We start from the raw sequence: 24,319 nt of genomic DNA on the forward strand, positions 1-24,319 counted from the left end.
AACCGAAGAGATCTGAACATGTTTCAATCTTATTGAACCCGGCGCATCTTGAGTCCCCAGGTAAAGCATGCTTAGGATCCATATCTGAGTGTATCCATTCCACTTAGGGAGACTCATCAAGAAAACCAAAAAGTGGGCCTGGACTTCTTAACCACTGGGGAGTCCTCATGGTAATCTTCAATTGCTTTAACCCTGACTGTGAAAAAGCAGGAGAGGGCCAACTGTATCGTAATAAGTATTTACCCTGTTGAAGGTGAAATAGACATTATGCAGGAGCACAAAGTAACACCCAGGTGTGAATAATATGCCAAAACGAGTCTTGAGGGATTGGGGTGCCCAGGGATTTGAGCTGTATCTGACTGATGCAGCTCAAATCAGAAACGTCTGAGACTGCTTGTTTTTCCAGAAAGAATGAACATGTCACTGAATTTTCTGTTCCTGGGATGTGTTCATATTACCTTACAGCTGAATTCTATTAACCTTGATAACAGAGGTCTCCTGTCATTGCCACCTCCTGGACCAACCTACCCCCATTAGGTATCCAAACACTAGAGACTACACTCAGTTAATATTGGCCAGAATCCGTTGGTTATGTGTTAGGCCTCCACTGCTGGCAATGTAGCCACAAGAGTACTAGTCGTGAGTGAGTGAGAGGATGAGGGAGCAATAGAGTGAGTGACTCGGTGATTGTATTTACAGAGCGATCCTCACAGACTAAACCATTCCCCAAGAATAGCACGATATCGAGGTTCCTATAATCTGCTGGGCTTCTAAATGTCAGAAAAAAATATGAATGGAAATGGAGGCAATCCTACGTCTTGATACTAGAGCGCCCATAAAGGACACCGCAAATGAAAAGGAGTTGCTTTACGCTGATAAATGAGGACGAGGACAATGTGGACTTTCTTCTGGGTCTTCTGCAAGTGTCCTGGAGAGCCCAGAAAAACAAGCAATTATGCTACTGCGTACCAAAATGAAACTCTGTCAAAATCTAGGCTATGCCGTAGCGGCTAACACAAGCTCTACTGCTTTAGGTGCCATAGCAGTGGGACCGGGCATTCACCTTAAAAGCAACCTGCCTCACACAGCACAATCCAGACAAATGTCAGATTTTCTCTGTCGGATTCTCTGTCGTCTACGATGTTGCGCGTGTCCACTCCCAGACTGTTTAGGCCAATAGTGAGGGGGCAAACCCCCATCTTTTTGCACTTATGCGCCATTCCTGAGAGTTTCAAAGCCGACCTTGGAAGCACCCTCACTTGCCCCCGTGAGGGTAAACCTAGTCCTCCTCCAAGCTCCTGCAAGCGTTCTGACACCTCAAGTCTAAGTTCGATCCTTCTCCCACCCACATCCCGGATGACTAACTTATCAGACAATACGGTGCAGTCTGCATTTAAAACTCCCCAGGCCTGTTCATTTCAATACTTTGACACCCTCCAAACCTTCCTCCAGAAACCCTTTCTCTGGTTGGGTTCTCTTTCTGATCTTGAGGTGCTGTACTCATCAGGACACGAGCTCCTCCAAACGAGGCCCAGGAGAAGCACACATTAGTGTTCCTCAGAGCATGTTAGTGGGGGCGCTAAGAGAAGGAAGAGTCGGAGATGTGGCGTATAGCCAGGCTTGCTGTCTGTAAGGGGGAGGACCATGAAGTGTATGGGTGTGGGCAGTCCCTCATCCCATACTCCTGTGCCAGCTTCCATCCGGTTGGCCAGTGCTGTGTTCATGCAGAGTGTCCCCCCCCCGCCCCCCTTAGCTCTGTGCACTTGGCAGCCTTCTGCTACCACCTGTTTGGCCCTGAAATGCTCGGGTCAAATGGGAATAGGTTTGGATCGTTCTTGCTCCACGAATCCTTAATGCTCCCCTACTCAAGCCAAGACTAGCAGTGTCTCCCAGGAGCAGCCACAAAAGCGTCAAAGAGCGTCACAGGCAGTATAGCTCAGTGGCAATGTGCTTGTCTTGGAAGCAAGAAGATCCGAGCAACACAGGTTCGAATCCAGGGTCCTTGCTTAGAAACCTCTTTGGTATTAAGTGTGTAAAAATATATATATATATATCTCATTAGGGTCCAAGTCAGCCCTAGGCTGCCATGCCTCATGAAAGGAAAGTTTTGCTAAGCACCCCAGCAAAGGTGTTACGTCCCCCTGATTGCTGTTGCCTTCAATGCTTCCAGAATCAGGGGCATAGCAGACACCTATGAAGCCCCTACACACAGGGGAGCCACACGTATTGAGGGTTTGGCGGATTGGCCCAAGAATTGTGTATGTCTCAGGTAGAGGGATTCTCCGGGGGTTCTTATCACCTTTGCAGGGTGCCCCTTCAATTTTGAGCCACTTGCAAACATCCATGAGTTCTCAGAAACAGAGGAGGGGTGGGGTTGTATCTGGCAGCACCACCAGCTCCCTCCCCCCCTCCCTCCAACTCTCACTTAGCTCGTGTCTCTGCAGGTAACTGTATCAATTAGGGGGAGCAGACAGGGTCTGTCCAAGTACCTCTCTCGCCACTTTCAACTTCAGGTTTTGTTTCCTACGAAGGTCCGTCCCCCTTACTGATTTGCTTCCAACCTCAGCCCCCCTCCTCCCACATTCCCTAGTTCCCAATGCGCCTTCAAGCTCTCCTGTGTTTCCCCGGCACTTTGAAGCTGCCTTCAGTGTAATGATAATAGTTCTGGGGCCAGATTACAGAAACTTTGCACTGGTGCAAGTGCAGTTTTGTACAGTATTAGCACGAGGGCATTGCTTGCCCAGGGTACAGTATGCCCTGGTGCAAACATACATTGCAAGAACAGCTTTCTGCTCCAGATCTAGTTCCATGAAAAGTTGCACTTCTGTTTATAGCGCTTCTATCACAAATAATGAATTTTCTGAGCGCTTGTTAACCGATGGATGTTACTTATTGCCATCATTATTACCCAAAATGTAGTTCTTAGTGTAGTGAATTGGTAAATGGCTAAGTCGCCCAGACTAGAGTATCAAACCCATGACACATTGCATCGCCTTGATCGCAAGGCCACTATGTTGCGCTTGATCTTTACTCCAGAGGCTATCCAAACCAACTGACTTGGTGCTCCTCCCTTTGCTGGCCGATGCCTCCCTCTGTGTAACGAGCGCCTAGGTGCCTGCGGGCTTGGAGCGCTTTATAGATGAATAAACAAATAAATAAATAATAGCACCACACAGAACACAGCTCCCAAAGACAGGGAAAGGAGGGACATTCCTTAATCGGTGACCCGTGTTTTTCTAAATAACAATGGCATGCATGAAGCGTGAGAATGAGAGACACATCTTCTAACTGGCGCTGGGGCTTTCTGTTTACTAAGCGAGTGAAACTAAAAGTATGTGACCCAAAACTATAAAGCAAATACAAGTGTGTGTGCTCGCTGTTGCATACTGCATTATTATTACAAACATGCTGGGACTGGCCTATGCGGAAAATCATGTAGGGCTGCCCCCCAAGCCTCTGTGAGCTGGTTGTTGGATACCATTGACCATTGGAGAATTAATGCAGCAGGCAGTTGGACATTTTAAGCTATTGCCACGTGTGTGAAAAATGCACCATTTAGCACAATTTCTTTTAAACTTGAAAACATGCAAATTCCAATAAATAGTAATTTACAAATATTTGCACATCCGGGCCCCTCTTTTTTGGGCGATTGCAGGACGTGCTATGATAGGGAGCAGTGTCGCAAAACGCTACTTAAGTCCTGAAGGTTGTAGCATCTCTTCTGGGATCGTCCCAAACTGGGAGGCAATCGCGGCTGTAGCCATGAAATGATGTATGCAGGCTGGGGAGCCAAAGTCAACTGCAGGCTGGCCAAAGACGTGGGCTCGACTGGGGAACGCCACGATGCCGGGCACGTATTTGTCTAAAGTGCAAAACAAACGTTCAGCGCGTGAGAGAAAGAATGGCCGCAGGGATGGGAAAGGCATCACCTTTTCAGAAGACTGAGAAGGACAAAGAGGGGCTTCTTTATGGACAGTTTGGGAAACTTCCTGGAAGTTTACTATCTGGGAAACAGCCGAGTCCTGCACAAACAGCATCACACAGAACACAGGTGGTTTGGGTGCACGTGTTCGGATGTCAACCGCTAACTTTAACTAAACCGGTTCCCCAATCATCCAAACTTTGAGCCTATAGGTCGGATCAGTGCCGGACTTTGGGTCGGATTTAGGCTCGGATCAGTGCGGGATTTTGGGCCGGATTTTCCTCGATCCGAGATCTGCAATCCATTTGCAGCCTTCAACGAGTTAATTGGTTTAGCTGCTTGGGACTTTAAATGGTTTCTAAGTCAAAATTCAAACGCACCGCATTAGGACTAGGAGAAAGACACTTAAACAAGACTACGTGTATGTCTGGTCAGGATGTGTGTGAAACCGCTTGCTAGCATTGTACTCTGTGGGAAATATTGAAATACAATTTATTTTTTGGGGTTTAAAAGGTTTGCACCTATAAACTTGGCTAACAACATTATAGGAAAAGCTCATCTCTTAGGGCATTTTCCAGATGATTATAATCTTCTGAGGCAAGTGTTTGTGGGGGAGCCAAATCAAACTCCCTACTAGCCCCTCCCAACCCACTGCGCTGCTGGGATCCCAATGTATATAATTTTCATTTCCATGGTGGGTCAGATTCATTTATTCTATATGGACCAGTACTTGTTCAAGATGGCAGCCATTTTTCTTTGTCTTTTATGTGTATACCGGTTACAACTTAACTCGTGGCAACATTCTTAAAAACATCTAATCCTGTTCTCACTTAGTTCCATTCAATGGCTGCAAGCGTTTCAAGCATGGCCACAGGTTACAGACTCCTCAAAATGCCGGATTCCGCTCTTTTACTTAAGAGCATCATGAAGCGATTCAGTTGCAGAAATGTGTTTCAGAGCAAACTCTGGCCCTGATTCACAGAGCATTTTCCTACGGGATTGAGCCATTATAAAACGCTTCTGTGAATCTGGCACTCTGTCTCTCCAGCAAAACAAAAGGGGTGATGGCTGGAAGGTTTAGAATAATCTTAACATCTGGCATTGCTCTGGGCAACCCTCCAGACCCTTGTTCTTCAACCTGCCAAGCCCTTCAAGAAAGGGAAAGACCATATGCAAATCAGGCTTGGTCCCACCGCAAAAGGAGCAGTCCGAACTGCTTGGTCACGTCCCTTCTGCACGAGACCACAAGCATCCCCAAACATGGCTCAGCCTCATTGGGCCTCATCATTGTGGATTAGCTTGGGTCTCTTGGCCCAGCAGGCATGGGACCCACGTCTGGGGATACCTATCCCACTCGGGGTGACTACAGCAAAACGAAAGAGGTGATGGCTGGCAGGTTTAGAATTAATCTTAACCTCTGGCAATGCCCAGGCCCTAGAGCAGTGCCAGTGTTCCAGATGTATTCAAAACCTTCCACCCATCTCTTTTTCGGTTGTTGTTTGCCTCTGTTTCTCCATCCACCATTCCAATCATCCATATACCTGCACCATGGCCACCACACACCAACACATAAAGACCTGCTAAGCAATCTGTGACCTTACTGTGCACTTACACTCACACACTAAAACACTCACACAAAGGAATCAAATCTAAAACACTATACTAGCGCAAACATGTAAAAAAAAACCACCCAAATAATTCCCCTGGATAGTGCTGAATTATCTCTCTGCCTCATGGCATCGAACACACCTGTGTACCCATTGTTTGCCTACTCCCCTCTTCCGCCCATTCTACTTACCTTCATTTCTTATCTAGAATTTTAGAACGGGTCGTCTCTCCAGTTGCATCTTAAACTGGTCATCACTCTTGCCTTCCACAGTCCCAATCTGGTTTTCATCCTGTCATGCCACAGGAATTGTTGTCCTTGGCATATCTAACTCTCTTTTAACTTCTTGTCATTCTAAACTGTCTTCTACGCTTATTTTTCTTCATCTTTCTGCAGGATTTGACACGCTCTCCTCTCGCTTCACTGGAATCTTCCTGCTCTGTCCTGCATTGGCTCCAATCCGGCCTATCCGATCATTCTTTCTCTATGTTATGGGTCGGTCAACCTTCCCCCACCTTTCCTCAACTACACGTCTTCCCACAGGGCTTAATCTTGGCTCTCCTCCTCCCTTTTCTCTGTACTTCCCTCTCTCCACTCTCATCTCTTCATTGGGGCTATTGCCCCATTTTTTAAAGCACCAACTCTAGATCTTTGCTTCCTTTTCCTCGTCCTCTCACTCCCGCCACACTTCCATCTCTGCCTGTCTTCTTGCAGTGCATTCTTGTATGCATACTCATTCCCAACATCTCAACGCTTCGAAAACCGTGAGGCTCTTTTTCCCAGCTTCTTCTGTACTCCCCTCTCTCCTGCCAAGGACTTCGGCACATCATCTGGGTGCCTTCTTGGACTCTTCTCTTTCCTTTTCTACACACATCTCTAATAAAGCTCGCTCGTGCCGGCGTTGGTTTTGTAGTATGTGTAAAGCTCACCCTTATCTCACCTTTCATTCCAGCTGACTGCTTATTTTGTACAGTAGTCTTCTCTTATCTGGCTTGCCCGCCTATCAGATTGCCCTCTATGGTCTATCTTAAATTCTTCCACACTTAGTTGTCTTTTGCCTCGTCCCTACCTCTCCTTTACTCCATTCCCTTTCCTGGCTACCGTTTGCTTCCCGCATACTCTTTCACTTTGTTTGTATCATCTTTAAATGTTTACATGGTCAAGATCCCCCTTATCGGGCCTCGTTAATCCCTCTACGTGTTCCCTCCGGCCCTCTTCGATCCCAAGCTCAGTTTCTACTTGTAATCCCTAAACCCCCTTGTGCCCAATTCCACTTCTGATCCTTTTCTGTCTAGCACCCGAACACTGCAGTTCCCGCCCCCCTCAAATTACACCCTCTCCTACCCTATCACCTTTTCCCTCACATATATTCTTTCTTCTCTGCCTTATTTAATTATGGACTTATAAATTGCCTGTTTCATATTTTTTGTACCGTTTATTATGTACAGCACTTTGGCGAAAGTGCTCAACAATAGATCAAATACATCCAAACTGCAAGTTCACCCGACTAACCAATTCACCTCTACAATCTTCTTCCACCTTCCATTGGACAGAGAAATCCTCTGCACGCGGCAACCTCACACCTATCAGTTTTCACATAAATATTACTGGAGCCATGACAAAGCTCCTTTCATTAGCTCCACCCCCCCTCCCCCCTCACCCATGTAAGTGGCTTGCCCAGGTTCACAGTCGTGTAATTGATCAGATCTTGGGGTCTTCCTCCTCCAGATAAGCACATACCCAAGTGTCACCTCCAAAAACATGCAGCACTCAGGATTCGAGTACTTCAGGCCTGCACCCACAAGCACCCTACATTTCCTATCAACCTCTCCTTCTGGCCCATTAACAATCTCCTCACTCCCCTGTCTTTTATAGGGCCATGTGCCACCAAAATGACAGAATGGCAGAATGGCACCATACAAGATCACTTTCCATCACATTGTTTCACACACTCTGGTATATCCAAACACCAATCCACCCATCTTCGAATACATCCACCTCCATCACCCATGCACAAAGTAATCAGATATATCTATCTATTCATCCACCCACACTCATTCATCCACACCCTCATCAACAGATCCACCCACGTTGGCACTGATGAGCCCTGTATACGGCAGCAAGAGCCATTGATCAGTGCTTCCAGTAAGAAGAACTAAGTCATTGTTTTCTATGTGCAAAAAGCATATCTAGCAAGGCTTAGGGACCAATTCATGGAAAAGTGCGCAGAAATCCGTCAACGCCCACGCGCCGAGAACGTCACAGAGCGAGCCTGGGTGCAGAGGTTTTTCTGCGCGCTCTAAGTATTCATGGGATTGTTCATGGAAAGCAACAGTATAGACAAGTCGTGGACGGAACACCCTCAACTCGCCTCCACGAAAATCAAAAACAGCCAGAAACAGTCACCTTTGCGTTTTCCAAGGGCGCGAAACAGTGCGTGGGGTCCCCCGCAAGAAGGCCTCCATCTCGGGGTCCCACGTAACTGTTACGGGCACCCCCCGACAACATGCACAAAACGTATTATAATTTGGGTAAAACTCGGAACATCTGCGTGTAAAACCCCCGTAAGCCATTCCAGCACCCTGCTACACTGTGTACAAGTACCTCTAAGTTAATCGGAACCCCGGCTGTGTGCCTGCACCACTAAATCCGACACTAATCTTACCTCTGCACAGTGATTCCTATGCCCAAGTGTCTGTACGCCTGCCTTTGGGTGGCGGATAGGACTTTGCGTGTCCATTTCCCTGCAGGGGGGTTGAACGTTTGGATACCTGAATACGTATTGTTCCACGCAATAGTGGGTGTGCGATGGACTGATTGCGGGTCGTCCCTCGTAACTCACACTTTTTCACATGTTCTTCCCCATTTTCGTGTTCCACCTTCTTCCCCGTCCTCTGTGCAAGCCACGCCCACGCTCTACGCGGTGTCCCGCACAAGGCACTCGGCCGCTCGCAGGTGTGTGCGGGCTGCTGCGAAATCCACGCAAGTCCAAGGAAATTCTTGTGCATTCGATACCATGGATAGACGAAAGAGATTATGCACCCAGTTTGGCGTTCAGGCTCCTTATTTTCCACCCAAATAATTCCATGAATCGGGCCCTTAGTATAGTAGTTGCAAATATAGAGTTCACTGGATCACACTTGCTGCTTCTACTGTTGTATGTGATTTCCTCGAGATTTTTTCATTGAGGGAGAATTCATCAAAATAAAATGTGTAGGAAATGTTACTGCAAATGTATGTGAAGGAATCCCCACAGCCCCCCACCCCTTCTACCTGTATTCCCGTAACCCACCCGACATACATTTGTGCTAAAAGTCATAGTTAAACATTCAATTATTTCTCCCTGGATCAAAAAACATGCAATAGAATCTGTATTCATTCTTCTTATATGGTACTAAGAAACCCTGTTGAGTTTCTCACATTTTGCGCTTTTGCTTTTTGGGAATCTTCATTTCCAGGTTTTTCCCACACCTTCTTAACTCTCGTTTCACTGTCACAAAAGACAGCTTCATCAGGAAGTATAATATAATTGTAAATAACAAGTGAAGCTTATTCATATAAATGATGGGTCAAAGCCCCAAATGCTCATAAAACAAACATCCACACTGGACGTTCGGGAAGAAAGGAAGGAAATGGACACTCAGAGGTGGGTACAAGACACCCTGTGGGCGAAACAAAGAAAAGTCAGATTTTTTTATTTCACTTTTCTCAGTGATCACAATTTTGAAATGTTGGTAGCTAAATAAAATACAATTAATTTAAGTAGAGTGATAATCTAGAACCATACAGTTTGGTTAAATGGGGGAAGCATGACTGTAACTGTAGGGTGTTCTAGTTGCACAATTTGCAAACGTGTTGGCTTCACATTACACATTCTACCATTGCATGTTTAGTTGTCCTGGGCAAGGGTTGAGCAGTTGCAGAGTTCTATCTCTTTTAGCTCACACCATTCTGTGTTCTTGTACAGTATTTGTTGTATTTTGCCAATATCTAACACAGGATCACAAGCACCAGAATGCAATGCAATGGGGACGTAAAAAAAGCCAAGCCTCACATGGACCGAACTGACAAGTCTTTAAAATGTGTCTGTCATAATGTCACCTTAATTATTGCTTGAAAGAGCCATGCACCTTATTTCTCTTCCTGATGTAAATTCAAGTTGGATTCTCACATGAAAACAGAACATATAGAAATTCCAGAAATTACCTTGTAGTTTCCAATTTAGGAAACTGGTTTTGCTTTGTAACTGAGTCTGTTTTTGGTTTTGTGCACACAGTGGCACTGATAAGAACGGCAATGGGTTTTGAGAAGCAGAATATCAGGTCAGGACGACAACTGCCAACCCTGTGGCATGTACCGCGCAAAGGATATCTTATTATATGCTGTTTTATTTTTTACATTTAAGCCAAATAATTATTTATTTATTATTTTTTTCCCCACTCTAGCCCTACCAAGTGTGTCTCTGAGAACCTTGCATGGTTCAAATATTGAAATAGTGGGTGTTGAAAAAAGAAGTTACAAAATGTTTTCAGGAAAGCATATGGAGATTAGGATAGCCACACGGTAGCAGTGGAGGACAGAGTTATGTGTGGAGAAACAGGTATCTTTTGAGGCTCTTAAAGTGGTGATTGAGGATGCAATGCGTATGTGGTGAGGTAGGGTGTTCCGTGCCCTGGGTGCCCAGTGGGTAAATGGTTGTTTTTGTGTGCATGTGAGTTTGCAGAATGAAATGCATAGAAGGTGTTGGTGGGCTTGTCTGGTGTTTGCGTGGGTGTTGGGCTTGAGTTTGTCATGAAGGTAAGATGGAGTTTTGAGGTGGAGGGCTTTGAATGCAATGCACAGTCCTTTGAAGGCAATTCTCTGCGGTATGGGGAGTCAAAGAAGCTGGGCAAGAGCAGGGGTGATGTGTAAATGTTTGGGTAGGTGGAGGATGCCTCTGGCAGCTGCGTTTTGCATGGCTTGCATGTGGGCAATGGTGTTGTTGGGGAGTCCAGTGAGGAGAGCATTTCCATAGTCCACCTTAGAGAGAACCAGTGCTTGGATTGCAGTGCGGAAGCCGTCAGGAGGGAGGATATTTCTGATTTTGCCTAGAAGGTACAGTTGTAGATTGCATGTTTTGGTGACGGCGACTATGTGCTGTGTGAAGGAAAGGTGGGGGTCGACAGTGAAGACAAGGGATTTATCAGCTGAGAAGAGGGATATTTGTGGGTTGCCTGTGCTGAGTTCTTGGATCCAGGGGGTGAGGTTGGGCTTGTGCCTTGGTGGGCAGATGAGGAGGTCTTCTGTTTTGGAAGGGTTGCGTTTAAGGAAGTCCGTGGCCATCTAGTTGGTGATGATGGAAAGACAGGTTTTGGAGGGGTGGAGTTGTGCAGGGCACGATATTTGGAAGTATATTTGTTTGTCATCTGTGAATTGCTGAAAATTTATATTGTATTTGCTAAGGATCTTTCCAAAGGATTCAACATATAGGTTGAAGAGCAGTGGAGATAGCGAGGAGCCTCGCGGGACCCCATATTTGACACGGGTGCGGTCTGATCAATAAGCTGGCATGGAGACAAAGTGTGCCCTGTCACTGACACAGGAGGTGAACCAGTGAAGTACCATGCCAGAGAGATTCATCCTGTGGGCTAGGTTTTGTCTAGTAGAATCATGTAGAATATGATTGGTTGCTATTCAGGACTTGTGCCTTTCAGGAGGTGGCTGGTCTCCTCTGAGAGTGCATGCCTTTGCAGAGGCCACCTTTGTAGAGAAGAAAAACAAAGACAGTGAAAATTGCTGCAGATGGGATAATGCCGATATTGGGGTGCACTTGCACCCGAGGAGCCAGGTGAGAGAGGTGGCCATGTTTAATTTGGACATGCTCCGAATTGTCCACTCCGAGCTATTCCCATGCAATATTGTGGCTGCCAGCCATGGAAGCATTCTTTGGATTCAGAATGAAAGAGGATGCTTGCTGAGGCCGAGCCATGAGTCACTGTGATTTGCAAGGTGACAGGATATGTCCTCGGCACTGTGCAGCAAATGGGTAGATGCTGATAGAGGGATACAAAGTAGTGGCCTCTAACTGCGGTGACACCCGCCAGCACTATGTTTGTTCTATAGTCAGGGGAGTTGCTAGGTCTGGAAAAGACCCGGGGCTAAGCTGATGTCGGAACTGTTGGGACCGGGGGCTAGCTAGTCTTTTGGCTGTAGCTCCTGAGATTCTATCCGGGGCTACAACCAAAAGATCAGGGGATATAGCCCCCTTAGCCCCCCTCTAGCAACGCCCCTGTCTATAGTGTTAGCTATTGGTATTCTTTAAAAGACCCTGGGTTGCAAACTGCTCAGGCCTCTGTTTATCTGCCGCAGACCTCTATTTATAGGAAATGGTATCACGGTAGTGATGTAGTTCACTCTTAATTGCTGCTGGTTTCCGAGAAGAATAGTCCATGTATCCTGTGCAAGCTGCTTGAGATTGTCTCACTAGGTTCCTGCAGCATCGTGTCAGTGTCGCACACAGCAGCACGGTGCAGTGTAGCAGCAGGCCACAGCATTCATGCCTAGGCCGGGATTGGTTCCTCTGCTTTGCTGCCCCTCAGTTCTCCATACCAACTGGGACTCTGTCATCTACCCTACAGTGTTTAACCTGGCCCTCCCCTAAGCCATCCATGATCTGCTTCAAGGCTGACAGATCACGTGAATTCGTACCAGATTCCTACTGTAGCTTCAGTCAAGATGCAAACTCACCTCGTTAGAACCAGGAGCAAGGCACTTAAACACAAGACCATGCTGTCATCAGATCCTTCCCCCCACACTCTCAGCTCTTACTCGCCCCACTGTGTCATTCCTTCCTTTCTCAATGCTGTCATCCCTTCTTCCCTTCACACTGTTATCCTTCCCCCATGTTGTTATCTCTTCTCTACCCCCGCTGTCATTCATTCCTCCCTCCCACCCGGTCATCCCTTCTCTCCCCCAGCTGTCATTCATTCCTCCCGCCCACACTATCATCCCTTCTTCCCATGTTACCTTTCCTTCCTTCCCCACACACTGACAGTTCTTCCTCCCCATGCTGTCATCCATTCCTCCACTCTCCATTGTCATCCCTTCCTCCCCATGCTGCCATCCCTCCCCCCCATGCTGCCATCCCTTCCTCCCCATGCTGTCATCCATTCCTCCTCTCTCCATTGTCATCCCTTCCTCCCCATGCTGCCATCCCTTCCCCCCCATGCTGCCATCCCTTCCTCCCCGTGCTGTCATCCATTTCTCCTCTCTCCATTGTCATCCCTTCCTCCCCATGCTGCCATCCCTTCCTCCCCATGCTGTCATCCATTCCTCCACTCTCCATTGTTATCCCTTCCTCCCCATGCTGCCATCCCTTCCTCCCCATGCTGCCATCCCTTCCCCCCCATGCTGCCATCCCTTCCTCCCCATGCTGTCATCCATTCCTCCTCTCTCCATTGTCATCCCTTCCTCCCCATGCTGCCATCCCTTCCCCCCCATGCTGCCATCCCTTCCTCCCCATGCTGTCATCCATTCCTCCACTCTCCATTGTCATCCCTTCCTCCCCATGCTGCCATCCCTTCCCCCCCATGCTGCCATCCCTTCCTCCCCATGCTGTCATCCATTCCTCCTCTCTCCATTGTCATCCCTTCCTCCCCATGCTGCCATCCCTTCCTCCCCATGCTGCCATCCCTTCCTCCCCGTGCTGTCATCCATTTCTCCTCTCTCCATTGTCATCCCTTCCTCCCCATGCTGCCATCCCTTCCTCCCCATGCTGTCATCCCTTCCTCCTCTCTCCATTGTCATCCCTTCCTCCCCATGCTGTCATCCCTTCCTCCCCATGCCATCACCTCTTCCTCCTCTCTCCATTGTCATCCCTTCCTCCCCATGCTGTCATCCCTTCCTCCCCATGCCATCACCTCTTCCTCCTCTCTCCACTGTCATTCCTTCCTCCCCATGCTGGCATCCCTTCCTCCCCATGCTGTGATCGCTTCCTCCCCATGCCATCACCTCTTCCTCCTCTCTCCACTGTCATCCCTTCCTCCCCATTCTGCCATCCCTTCCTCCCCATGCCATCACCTCTTCCTCCTCTCTCCACTGTCATCCCTTCCTCCCCATGCTGGCATCCCTTCCTCCCCATGCTGTCATCGCTTCCTCCCCATGCTGTCATCCCTTCCTCCTCTCTCCACTGTCATCCCTTCCTCGCCATGCTTCCATCCCTTCCTCCCCATGCTGTCATCCCTTCCTCCTCTCTCTGTTGTCATCCCTTCCTCCCCATGCTGTCATCCCTTCCTCCTCTCTCCACTGTCATCCCTTCCTCCCCATGCTGCCACCCCTTCCTCCTCTCGCTATTGTCATCCCTTCCTCCCCATGCTGGCATCCCATCCTCCTCTTTACATTGGCAACCCTTCCTCCCTATGCTGTCATCCCTTCCTCCCCATGCTGACATCCCTTCCTCCTCTCTCCACTGTCATCCCTTCCTCCCCATGCTGCCATCCCTTCCTCCCATGCTGCCATCCCTTCCTCCTCTCTCTATTGTCATCCCTTCCTCCCCATGCCATCACCTCTTCCTCCTCTCTCCACTGTCATCCCTTCCTCCCCATGCTGGCATCCCTTCCTCCCAATGCTGTCATCCCTTCCTCCCCATGCTGTCATCCCTTCCTCCCCATGCTGTCATCCCTTCCTCCTATCTCCATTGTCATCCCTTCCTCCCCATGCTGTCACCCCTTCCTCCCCATGCTGTCATCCCTTCCTCCCCATGCTGTCATCCCTTCCTCCTCTCTCTATTGTCATCCCTTCCTCCCCATGCTGTCATCCCTTCCTCCTCTCTCCACTGTCATCCCTTCCTCCCCATGCTTCCATCCCTTCCTCCCCATGCTGTCATCCCTTCCTCCTCTCTCTATTGTCATCCCTTCCTCCCCATGCTGTCATCCCTTCCTCCTCTCTCCACTGTCATCCCTTCCTCCCCATGCTGCCACCCCTTCCTCCCCATGCTGTCATCCCTTCCTCCTCTCTCTATTGTCATCCCTTCCTCCCCATGCTGTCATCCCTTCCTCCCCATGCTGGCATCCATTCCTCCCCATGCTGTCATCACTTCCTCCCCATGCTGGCATCCCTTCCTCCTCTCTCCATTGGCATCCCTTCCTCCCCATGCTGTCATCCGTTCCTCCCCGTGCTGTCATCCTTTCCTCCTCTCTACATTGTCACCCCTTCCTCCCATGCTGGCATCCCTTCCTCCTCTCTCCATTGGCATCCCTTCCTCCCCATGCTGTCATCCCTTCCTCCCCATGCTGTCATCCCTTCCTCCCCATGCTGCCATCCCTTTCTCGTCTCTACATTGACATGCCTTCCTTTCCATAGGCTTTCATTTCTCACTACCCCAATGCTGCCATCTATTCCTCGCCCCACGCTGTCATCACTCCCCCCTTTCCTCCCACGTGATGGTTTCCCTTACTTCTTCCACATTGTCTTCTCTTCCTTCCCGCATGCTTACACCTCTTCCTTGCCCCGTGCTATGATCTCTTCCTCTCCCCCATGCTGCCCTCCCTTCCTTTCATCACGCTGTCATTCTCCCACACTGACACCCCCCCACTGACGCCGAGCGCCCTTCTCCCCCTCCATGTTGTCAACACTTTCTCCCACCAGATCCCCAGGTATAATTCCTGATTCTCTTCCCCCCCACTGCCATTCCTTATTCCATGTCCAACTCCAATGCTATGATTTCTGCCAATTTGCACTTATTTGCTCATTTCTCTCCTCTTGCTCTCATTCCCTTATTCCTTTTCCTCATGCTGTCTTCCCTCGTTCCAATTCCGTATTCCTTCCCACCAAGCCGTCGTTTCCCACTGCTTTCAGAAGCAGTCATTCTGTATTTCTTCCCTTATGCTGCCATCCGCTGTGGCTTCCCTCATCCCATAATTCCTCATTACTTCCCTCACACTGGCATTGCCCTATTATTCCCCCCATGCTCTCTTCCCTCATTCCTTCCTCCCATACCGTCATCCCTCATTTCTTCCCTCACACTGGCATTGCCCTATTATTCCCCCCATGCTCTCTTCCCTCATTCCTTCCTTCCATACCGTCATCCCTCATTTCTTCCCTCACACTGGCATTGCCCTATTATTCCCCCATGCTCTCTTCCCTCATTCCTTCCTCCCATACCGTCATTCCTCATTTCTTCCCTCATACTGGCATTGCCCTATTATTTTCCCCATTCTGTCTCCCCTCATTCCTTCCTCCCATACTGTCATTCCTCATGTCTTCCCTGAACGCTGTAATTTCCCCTTCTTCCCCCACATCTGTCATTTCTCTTATCAGAACCACCCTGCCATTCCTCATTCCTTCCCCCTGCATCGTCATTCCCTCCCCCCCCCTGCCCATATGGCCATTCTGCTTATGCTATGTCTTCGCCTAGGCTGCCATTACTCATTTATAATATGTTGTTAAACCTCCTATGGACTGTAATTCCCTCCCTGCTTCACCACAGTGAAGTCACGCCCTTCCTTCCCTTCCCCACCACACCATTGCATGAATGTTCCACGTGGGCTTACATTCCTCTGCTTTCTGGGCTGTGATTTCGCGGCACTGGGCGTCATTCCTCTTCCCCAGTTGTCATTCATGCCCCTCTAGGCTCTTGTACCACCCCTGGTCTGGCATTCCTTCCTACAGGGATGTCATTTCTTCCTCTCAGGCTGTCATTCCGCCCCCGTGCCGTCACATACTCGAACACAGCCTGCTCGATGAAACAGTCTTACAGGTAGGTGGGAATTTCACTTTAAGCGGTTACTTGTCCCCATCCCACTAGAGATGACCCTGTTTTTTTCTGCTTCAGGTCGAAATGAATCACTGAGGCCAGAGTAGGCAAAGAAAAGTTGAATGGGTTTTCCCAGCCGCTCAGCCCCTGCCATGTAATTCAGGGCTGCAAAGTTTCTTTCGCCATCAAGATTTCAGGATCGGGTGTGAAAAAACGTGCGCCTCACGTACACAGCCTTTACCACTGCAAACAAATAACTACCACTGCCTTCAACAAACGATAGCCCACTACACTCAATGGAACAATTGACTGCTACATGCATAGCCACACAATGCCTCATTACGAGTTTTAAGGGCATGGCTACCCCCAAACCCGGGTCTGAGTTCCCTGAATGGGGAAATACCGGGCCATTCTGACCTTGGAGGGCCCGGTATTTCCCCATTCAGGGAACCCGGATCCGGTCCATCCCCATTCCCATTTGAGCCCCCATAGGGCTCAATGGGAATGGGGAGCATGCTAACAACAGGCTTGTTAATGATGGGCCCGTTGTTAGCATGCTGGGCCGCTCGTGGGACCCGCTAAGGATGTCTGGAAAACCAGGCAGCCTAAGCGGGTCCCGCGAGTGGACCTTGTAATGGGGTGGTAAGGGGTTAACGGCTCTGGCACCTTTACCGGCGCCGTTAACCCCTTACCGCCCTCCTCGTAATGAGATAGTGCATAGTCATTAGGCCTCATTACGAGGTTGGAGGTATCCTTGCTGGTTTTACCGGCAAGGCTACCTCCAAACTCGCATCCGGGTCTGGCACCCGCGAAAGGGGAATTACCGGGTCATTCCGACCTCAGCGGACCCGGTAATTCCCCTTGTGCGGGTGCCGGGCCCGATACATCCCCATTCCCATTTGAGCACCCTTAGGGCTCAATGGGAATGGTGAGGGTGGTAGCAACGATACCGTCAATAAAGGTACCGTTGCTACCATCAAGTTCTGCTCGCGTGTGCCGGTACGGTCACCGGTGAGCAGAACCCCTAGTATGGCGGTACAGTAGCAACAGTGCCGGTAGCAATACCAGCGCCATTGTTGCCATACCGCCATCATAATAAGGCCCATTTTGTACTGCAAAAATGACTTTGCGCTGAGTCTGCACTGCAAAAATACACTTTGCACAGTTCCATGAATCAGGGTTTGTGTCAGCATTGCAAAGTCACCGGCGCCGTTAACCCCTTACCGCCCTCCTCGTAATGAGATAGTGCATAGTCATTAGGCCTCATTACGAGGTTGGAGGTATCCTTGCTGGTTTTACCGGCAAGGCTACCTCCAAACTCGCATCCGGGTCTGGCACCCGCGAAAGGGGAATTACCGGGTCATTCCGACCTCAGCGGACCCGGTAATTCCCCTTGTGCGGGTGCCGGGCCCGATACATCCCCATTCCCATTTGAGCACCCTTAGGGCTCAATGGGAATGGTGAGGGTGGTAGCAACGATACCGTCAATAAAGGTACCGTTGCTACCATCAAGTTCTGCTCGCGTGTGCCGGTACGGTCACCGGTGAGCAGAACCCCTAGTATGGCGGTACAGTAGCAACAGTGCCGGTAGCAATACCAGCGCCATTGTTGCCATACCGCCATCATAATAAGGCCCATTTTGTACTGCAAAAATGACTTTGCGCTGAGTCTGCACTGCAAAAATACACTTTGCACAGTTCCATGAATCAGGGTTTGTGTCAGCATTGCAAAGTCACTTTTCAGCAGTGCACAGTCACTTTTCAGAAGTGCAAACAATTCCATGACTCGGGCCCTACGACTGAAACATTCTCACACTTCATATCAGGAACAGATGGACTTCACAGGGATGCTGTGTATGGTTTAGCAGATAAAGGTGTGTCTGATTGCTGTGTCCTTCTGCTATGACATCACAGCAGTGGGGTTGGCAAACCATGTTCCACTGGTGTGACGTCACCGGGTCTTCAGCGGTGCAGACAGCAAGGTGATGAACATGGGTGTGGGTGGCAGGGCCGCATGTATTTATTTCGGTCCAGGTTGTTTAAGCATCGCTCCTGTCTGTCTCCCTTATCCGAACTCAGTACTACGGTGAAGGGGCCCTACTCAAACCCAATCAGCGCCTGCCTACCGTGCTTCCTCCACACCATATGGAGAGCCATTTTATTCAGCGCGTAACAGACCCCGAGGCAGCATATGGTGCTACTAGAAACACAATACATTCGTTCTGAAGAGGTTCGTTTAGGGAGTTATGCATTGCCAATAACATGAACAGCCTGCAGGCAGTTGGTGTGGCCCTTGGCCACTCCTTCGCTCACTAGAAAATGTCAATGGTACCAGGCAAATCAAAAGGCGAGTTTGATAACAGGCCAATGAACTATGGGGTAAGACGGGAGAGCAACAACACATGAACCCAAGTAACAGGTGAACGTTATGATATGATACCGAACCGGGGATCGAACCTGTGCTGCTCTGTGTGGTCTTGCTTCCTAGGAGAGCACGTTGCCCCTGAGCTATCCTCCCAAGAGCTGGGTCAAATGAAAGGATGAGCAAAACGAAACGAGGGCAGGGACGTAAATAAACAAGCCCTGGCAATGACAATAGTATGGGCTTTTGTGTGGGTAGGAGATAGCCATTTTCTAGGCACTGAGGTTCTACCTGGCCTTAAAAACATCACAACAGCTGGAAAATAAAGTGATTACCTGGACATATGATGCCAGTCCCTGTAAAAAGCCCATTTAATAACTCAAGCCAAAACTGCTGGGTTTGTCATTGTCTGTTTTTAACCGGACTTCAGTGCATGGGAGAGATATACATTGAATGTCTGAAGGCATACCTGGTTTAGACATTTGTATTACACCAGTAATCATTTAAAGCTGTGATTAAGCCATTAACTCCCAGCCGAATGCTTAGAAATAACAGGCTAAAGTTAAAATCACACAGGGGTGATTGCCATACTCGTGCACGATATACGTGTACTTTACTTTTTCCCATTATAAGTTTGGACGTACACACCATGGCACGCTAAGCTCCATTGGGATAACTGATAGAAAGCGTCACACATGACATGTCGCCATTTGGAAGCCTCGTTAAATTAAGCAACAAAAATCACGAGGATGACGGATGGAAAAGCAGCCGTTGGTGGAGGCTAAGGAGGGCATACGCGGGGGTGGAGGAGGTGGGTGGGGAATACCCTCACTCCCACAGTCAATACCAAAGTAGCAACAACAAAAAAAATGAAGAAGGGTGCCAACCTCCCCTCACAGCCTCAAATGCTGAGCAAACCAGGCACAGGTGCTTGTTGAAATAATACACAACTTGCACAATTCTTCATAAGATTAACATTGGACAGCGACGTTAAATACAACTATTGTATTCAAGGACCACACCAGGGCCTTTCAGGTATTCAGTTGCAATAGGCCTCTAGCCTCAGAGAGGGCCCAGCTGGCACTTTCTCCTCCCTCAGGCCTTTCAGTATCCAGCAGTGTTTTTATTATTGTGTTGCCTTTGTGCTGTGCTTTCGAGTACATAAGCACGTTGCTCGCGAGAGCTTAATAGCTTTTCAGTGTACGTTTAGCGTTTCAGTTCCCTGCTAGCTGCCTTTCTTTGTTTCGTTCAGACGCCAATACACCTGCCCATGATAATCTGCAGCTACTCGTCCCCTCCGCCCATTCCTTTATCCCTCCATTATAATCCATGTGCCACGGGATGGATTTGCCAGCTTTAGGCAAGGGGGCACTTGAAATATCATTTTGCCATGGGCCCACAAGAGACCCAATATAGTGTTAGCCTGCCCTGACTTCACTGTAAACTGCCATGAAAGCAAATCATAGGAGCTGCACGGTGTGTGCGAATCCCCGCTGGGCTATCTTCTAGGAAAGCGCACCACACATCTTCATGACTAATTCAAGCGCAGGCAGAAGAGAGGACACGGCTGTCTGCGGTTGCAATGACTGCCATTGAAACCGGACCCACTCTTGCCTGAAAGGCACGATTACTCGAGTGTCCTCTTTGGCCCCTGCGCCCCCCTTCCTGGTTTCTATAATCTGCTCTCCGAGGGACGCCAAACTCCGGACTGGTCCCCAAGTGATGAGGCTCCTTTAGAGAAATAGCTTCTTCGCACAGCGCGTTGAGGGCCCTTGCAGCTCGAATGTGCGCTTTATCAAATAGAGATAAAAACATCACAGGCAAGGAGGGAAATACGGCAGTGCCACCGAGGCACCGGCTTCTTTAGTGGCTGTTTTCACCTGCAGCGCACGGGCCGCCAGGCTGGGCTACCTGCTGTTTATTTGTTCCTAGATTTCGGTGTGCCAACCTCTATCAACAGTGTCCGAACACACCAAACGCCATCTCCTGCACACGTCAGTTCCTTAAAGTGAGAATGTCAAGTACCTGGAAATTACATCTGAATAAGTTGCAAAATGTTCACGTCTGCGGACGCTGCAGATTAACGTATGGTAGCTCAGTGAGCTACAGCACCTGCTCCAAAACATGGGTATGCATCGGTCCGCTTTGAATCCCACAGGAAGGGTGACTAATTTAATTCTTTAAAAATGGATACCACGAGACCCATACTGATGGTGTACAGTAACACCTATCCTTTGCTGCCTTAGCCACAAAGACGCACCCCTGTGGTCACAACGACAATGTGTTAAAAGTAAAACAACAAAACAGTCCGAATTAAGGACCGAGTTCGTGGAAAACTGTATCCTAATCAGAAACTTAGATCTTTCATTTTTTAACAATCTACCATTTTTCTGTTGAACTCCCAGACATCAAGACAGTCCAGTGGGTTAATACACCAGCTGGTGCAATGCGTGTGCAACGGATCACAGAGCTCTGTCCATTCATTTGAGTTGCGATTAATATGAAGTCATGCGCATTGATGCCTGAGGCGTGAGCGCTATGGAAACAAAACATTGTTAATTTGCTAGAACGCTCAGCGCCCGAGCACGCACTACACGAACACAAACACACAACTTGGAATACAAGCGCCTAAGTGCATGCACTGCTGAGAAGTGCCTGTACTATTCTTTTCAAATACAAAAAACACCGCTACTACACACTCAAGTGCCTGCCCGTCTAGTGTCCAGGGCGGTGCTAACATGAACCCACGTACCTTCTGTTCTGTGGGGAGCAGGCTGCTGCGAGAGGACGATCTCGTTACGTGCGATGAGAGGCTCACCTTGACAGATACACCAGCAATGCCCCGTTTATATTCCCAGGGAGGCAGGTAAACTGATCCGCCGCCGCGGGGGAGGAGGGGCCTCCGGGCCACGCCAAGGAGGCAGAGCTGCTTGGAGACGTGCTCATTAAGCAGGTGGGCTCTGGTGCAGGGTCACTTACGTGGGCTGCAATTTGAGACACGCACACGGCACTTCCCACCCAAGCATCCTGCCTGCAGGTGCGGAAGGCAGACACCGACCCCACCCGCACAGGCCGTGGAGTGTGTCTGAGGGCACTGCCATTCACTACCACTGTGGTGTACTTGGATTATAATTACAACTTGCATTTATATAGCTACGAACTGTCAGGCATCTGGGCACTGCTTGCTGGGCCTCATTACAACCCTGGCGTTAAGGGGTTAACAGCGCCGTAAAAGGCTGCGGCGCCGTTAAACCCTTAACGCCCAATTCACACTTTAACGCCTGTTTTTTGCAGGCGTTAAAGTCCAACCCACTAAGGGACCTTGGTGCTAATTACGGCACCGTAATTTACGGTAATTAGCGCCTTCCCCATTCCCATTGAGCCCTTTGGGCCAAAAATGGGAATGGGGAAGGGGCCATGGTGAATGGGGATTTACCGCCCCGCCAACCTTGGAATGGGGTGGTAAATCCGCCATCCACCATGGCAGAATCCAGCATGGACCATGGTGCTAATAGCACCATGGTCCAACGCCAGGGTTGTAATCTTGTGCCCATTGGGATTCGAATCAAACCTGTGCTGGCAGGCCCTGCACAGATGTTAAAGCGAGTGCTCTTCTCGCTGTGCCATCTGACCAGACTGGATGACTTTGTACTTTCAAACACAAACGTGTAGCATATAGTTGAAAGCCGGATTTACTAGAATATATTTATTCAGGTACCTCTTAGTGCACATCTATGTCACATCCTTTAATTTCGGAATTGTCCACCTGACACCCAATCCCCGAAACTCATGGTTGCCTCTACCTGTGCCACCGTATATCTGCGGCCTAGACTCGCGAGCACTAAACTGTGTGAGAGAGTCTCTCTCTCTCTCTCTCTCTCTCTCTCTCTCTCTCTCTCTCGCTCTCTCTCTCTCTCTCTCTCTCTCTCTCTCTCTCTCCCTCCTTCCCCAGCGGCCAAGCATAGCGTGGGCGCCATAGTATTCTTCTCTTAAGAACATGTTTAGAACAATGTGATGAAAAGTGGTGCATTTTACAGCATATTTTTGTTTGAGAAAAGTGGGCAAAACGCCATACAATTTTCAAATGGTTCTCCAAGCAACTGCACAAAAAATCCAATAGGTTCCAATTTACCAACAATACATGGGAGCATTTTACTACAGCTACACAATGCCTGTGTCTAAAACATATGCCAGCATTTCCATTGTAAGGCTCTTTCATGCATCTGCATCCACAATATATGCCACCATCGCCAATGTAAATCACTCCATGAAGCTGTCTCTATATGAAATGCCCGCAGACCACATCAGGGCAAAGCTGAGAAGCATACCAGCGAGTAACCCGGCTGGGTGGCGTCCCCGTGGATACCAGGTGAGCATAACACCTTTGTGCTTTACAGCTATTCCTTGAAAAAGAATGCCTATACCTAAGAGAATATGGGAAATAAAGTATCCATCAAGGAAACCATACCTACACCCAAAACAATATGATGGTCATTTGAATGCGATTCCTGATGAAACAAAGAAACTGAATGACCAGGATGAATAGTGACGTCATACGGAACTGAATCGATTCCATAGATAGAAGATAATCAGACCTGAGAGGCAGATGATTTATGAAGAATGAAGAAGTACTAAGGATAAGTGACATTTTGAGATCAAGATGAAGAAACTTATGCCACAAACCTGATGAAAAAAACTTAGTTTAAACGTGTACAGATGCATTGAAACGCAAGCAGCAAAGCAATCAAGAAGCTAGCCAAATGCAAAGGCAAGCGCCAACATATACATATATACTTCATAGACACATATGGATTGAATAAAGAATGAAGGTTCCACTGCGTATATAGCAGTCTTGAACAACGAGGAAGGCAGCGAATTCAGTGTCGCAGTTACAAAAGCAATTGAATTAAACTGAATGTATTTCAGCTAAGGAGTTGGATGAGCCAAAGAGCCAATGTCTTATCAGAACTAAAATTGGCTGACATTAGATGCAATTAACGTGAAAGAACAGAAGCTCCTGTTCAAGAAGGTCAAGTATAAACAAAGACGTCAGAGGACTATTGGAAAATACAGTTAAATACAAGACGAAGGCTCAATTCATGGTGTCCAGTCGCGTGATGGAAGAAAGTTGAACACATGAGGAGATCACACCTACGCATGGAAGCCAGAAAGTACCCATACTCATAAAAAAATCATACTCCTTAAAAAATCCTAGAGAACTGTACAAACTCAAGGCCAACTTCAGACACTAATTGACACTGAAACGTTGAGGTGATGATGGAGTGTCCTTTTAAGTGGTGGGAAGCTGGTATCGAGACAAGCTTACCCACACCTGGTTGTTCAGTCTGCGTGCTGTTCACATAGGTGGAAAGTTATTGACAGGGGTTAGTAGCCAGCCAATTGCAGAGGACCAAGTAGTTGGGGGTCCTGTAGTTGTGTAGCCAATGGGACATCGTACATTTAGTGATGTTCATAGTCGCCACTTTTAAGGAAGGGCTTTGTTGTCCCACCTGTTGTTGACTATCCTATTATTTCTCTCTGTTACTCTATACAGATATTACACCTATACTTAGTAGTTTACTTAGTGCCAATCTCGCTTCCCAATAGGTTTTAGAATTTGCCACGTAGGATGATGTTGGTAATGACGCAGGTCTACACGTCAGTAATGACACATTTGGTCTATAAAAAATATGTTTTT

The 24,319-nt window shown here is 48.4% G+C and overlaps 1 protein-coding gene across 1 annotated transcript in view; it reads right to left on the reverse strand.

The window, feature by feature from the left end:
• Positions 1-21,648, reverse strand: part of LOC138471815 (keratin, type I cytoskeletal 18-like) — a 91,895-nt gene extending 70,247 nt beyond the window's left edge. Inside the window, exon 1 of the mRNA XM_069609649.1 lies at positions 21,374-21,648. The gene's annotated coding sequence lies outside the window, so the exon portion shown is untranslated. The remainder of the gene's footprint in view (positions 1-21,373) is intronic.
• Between the last annotated feature and the right edge of the window lie 2,671 nt (positions 21,649-24,319).

Source organism: Ambystoma mexicanum, chromosome 8 (assembly GCF_040938575.1).
Source record: "Ambystoma mexicanum isolate Mex_15411 chromosome 8, UKY_AmexF1_1, whole genome shotgun sequence".
NCBI classification, from domain to species: domain Eukaryota; kingdom Metazoa; phylum Chordata; class Amphibia; order Caudata; family Ambystomatidae; genus Ambystoma; species Ambystoma mexicanum.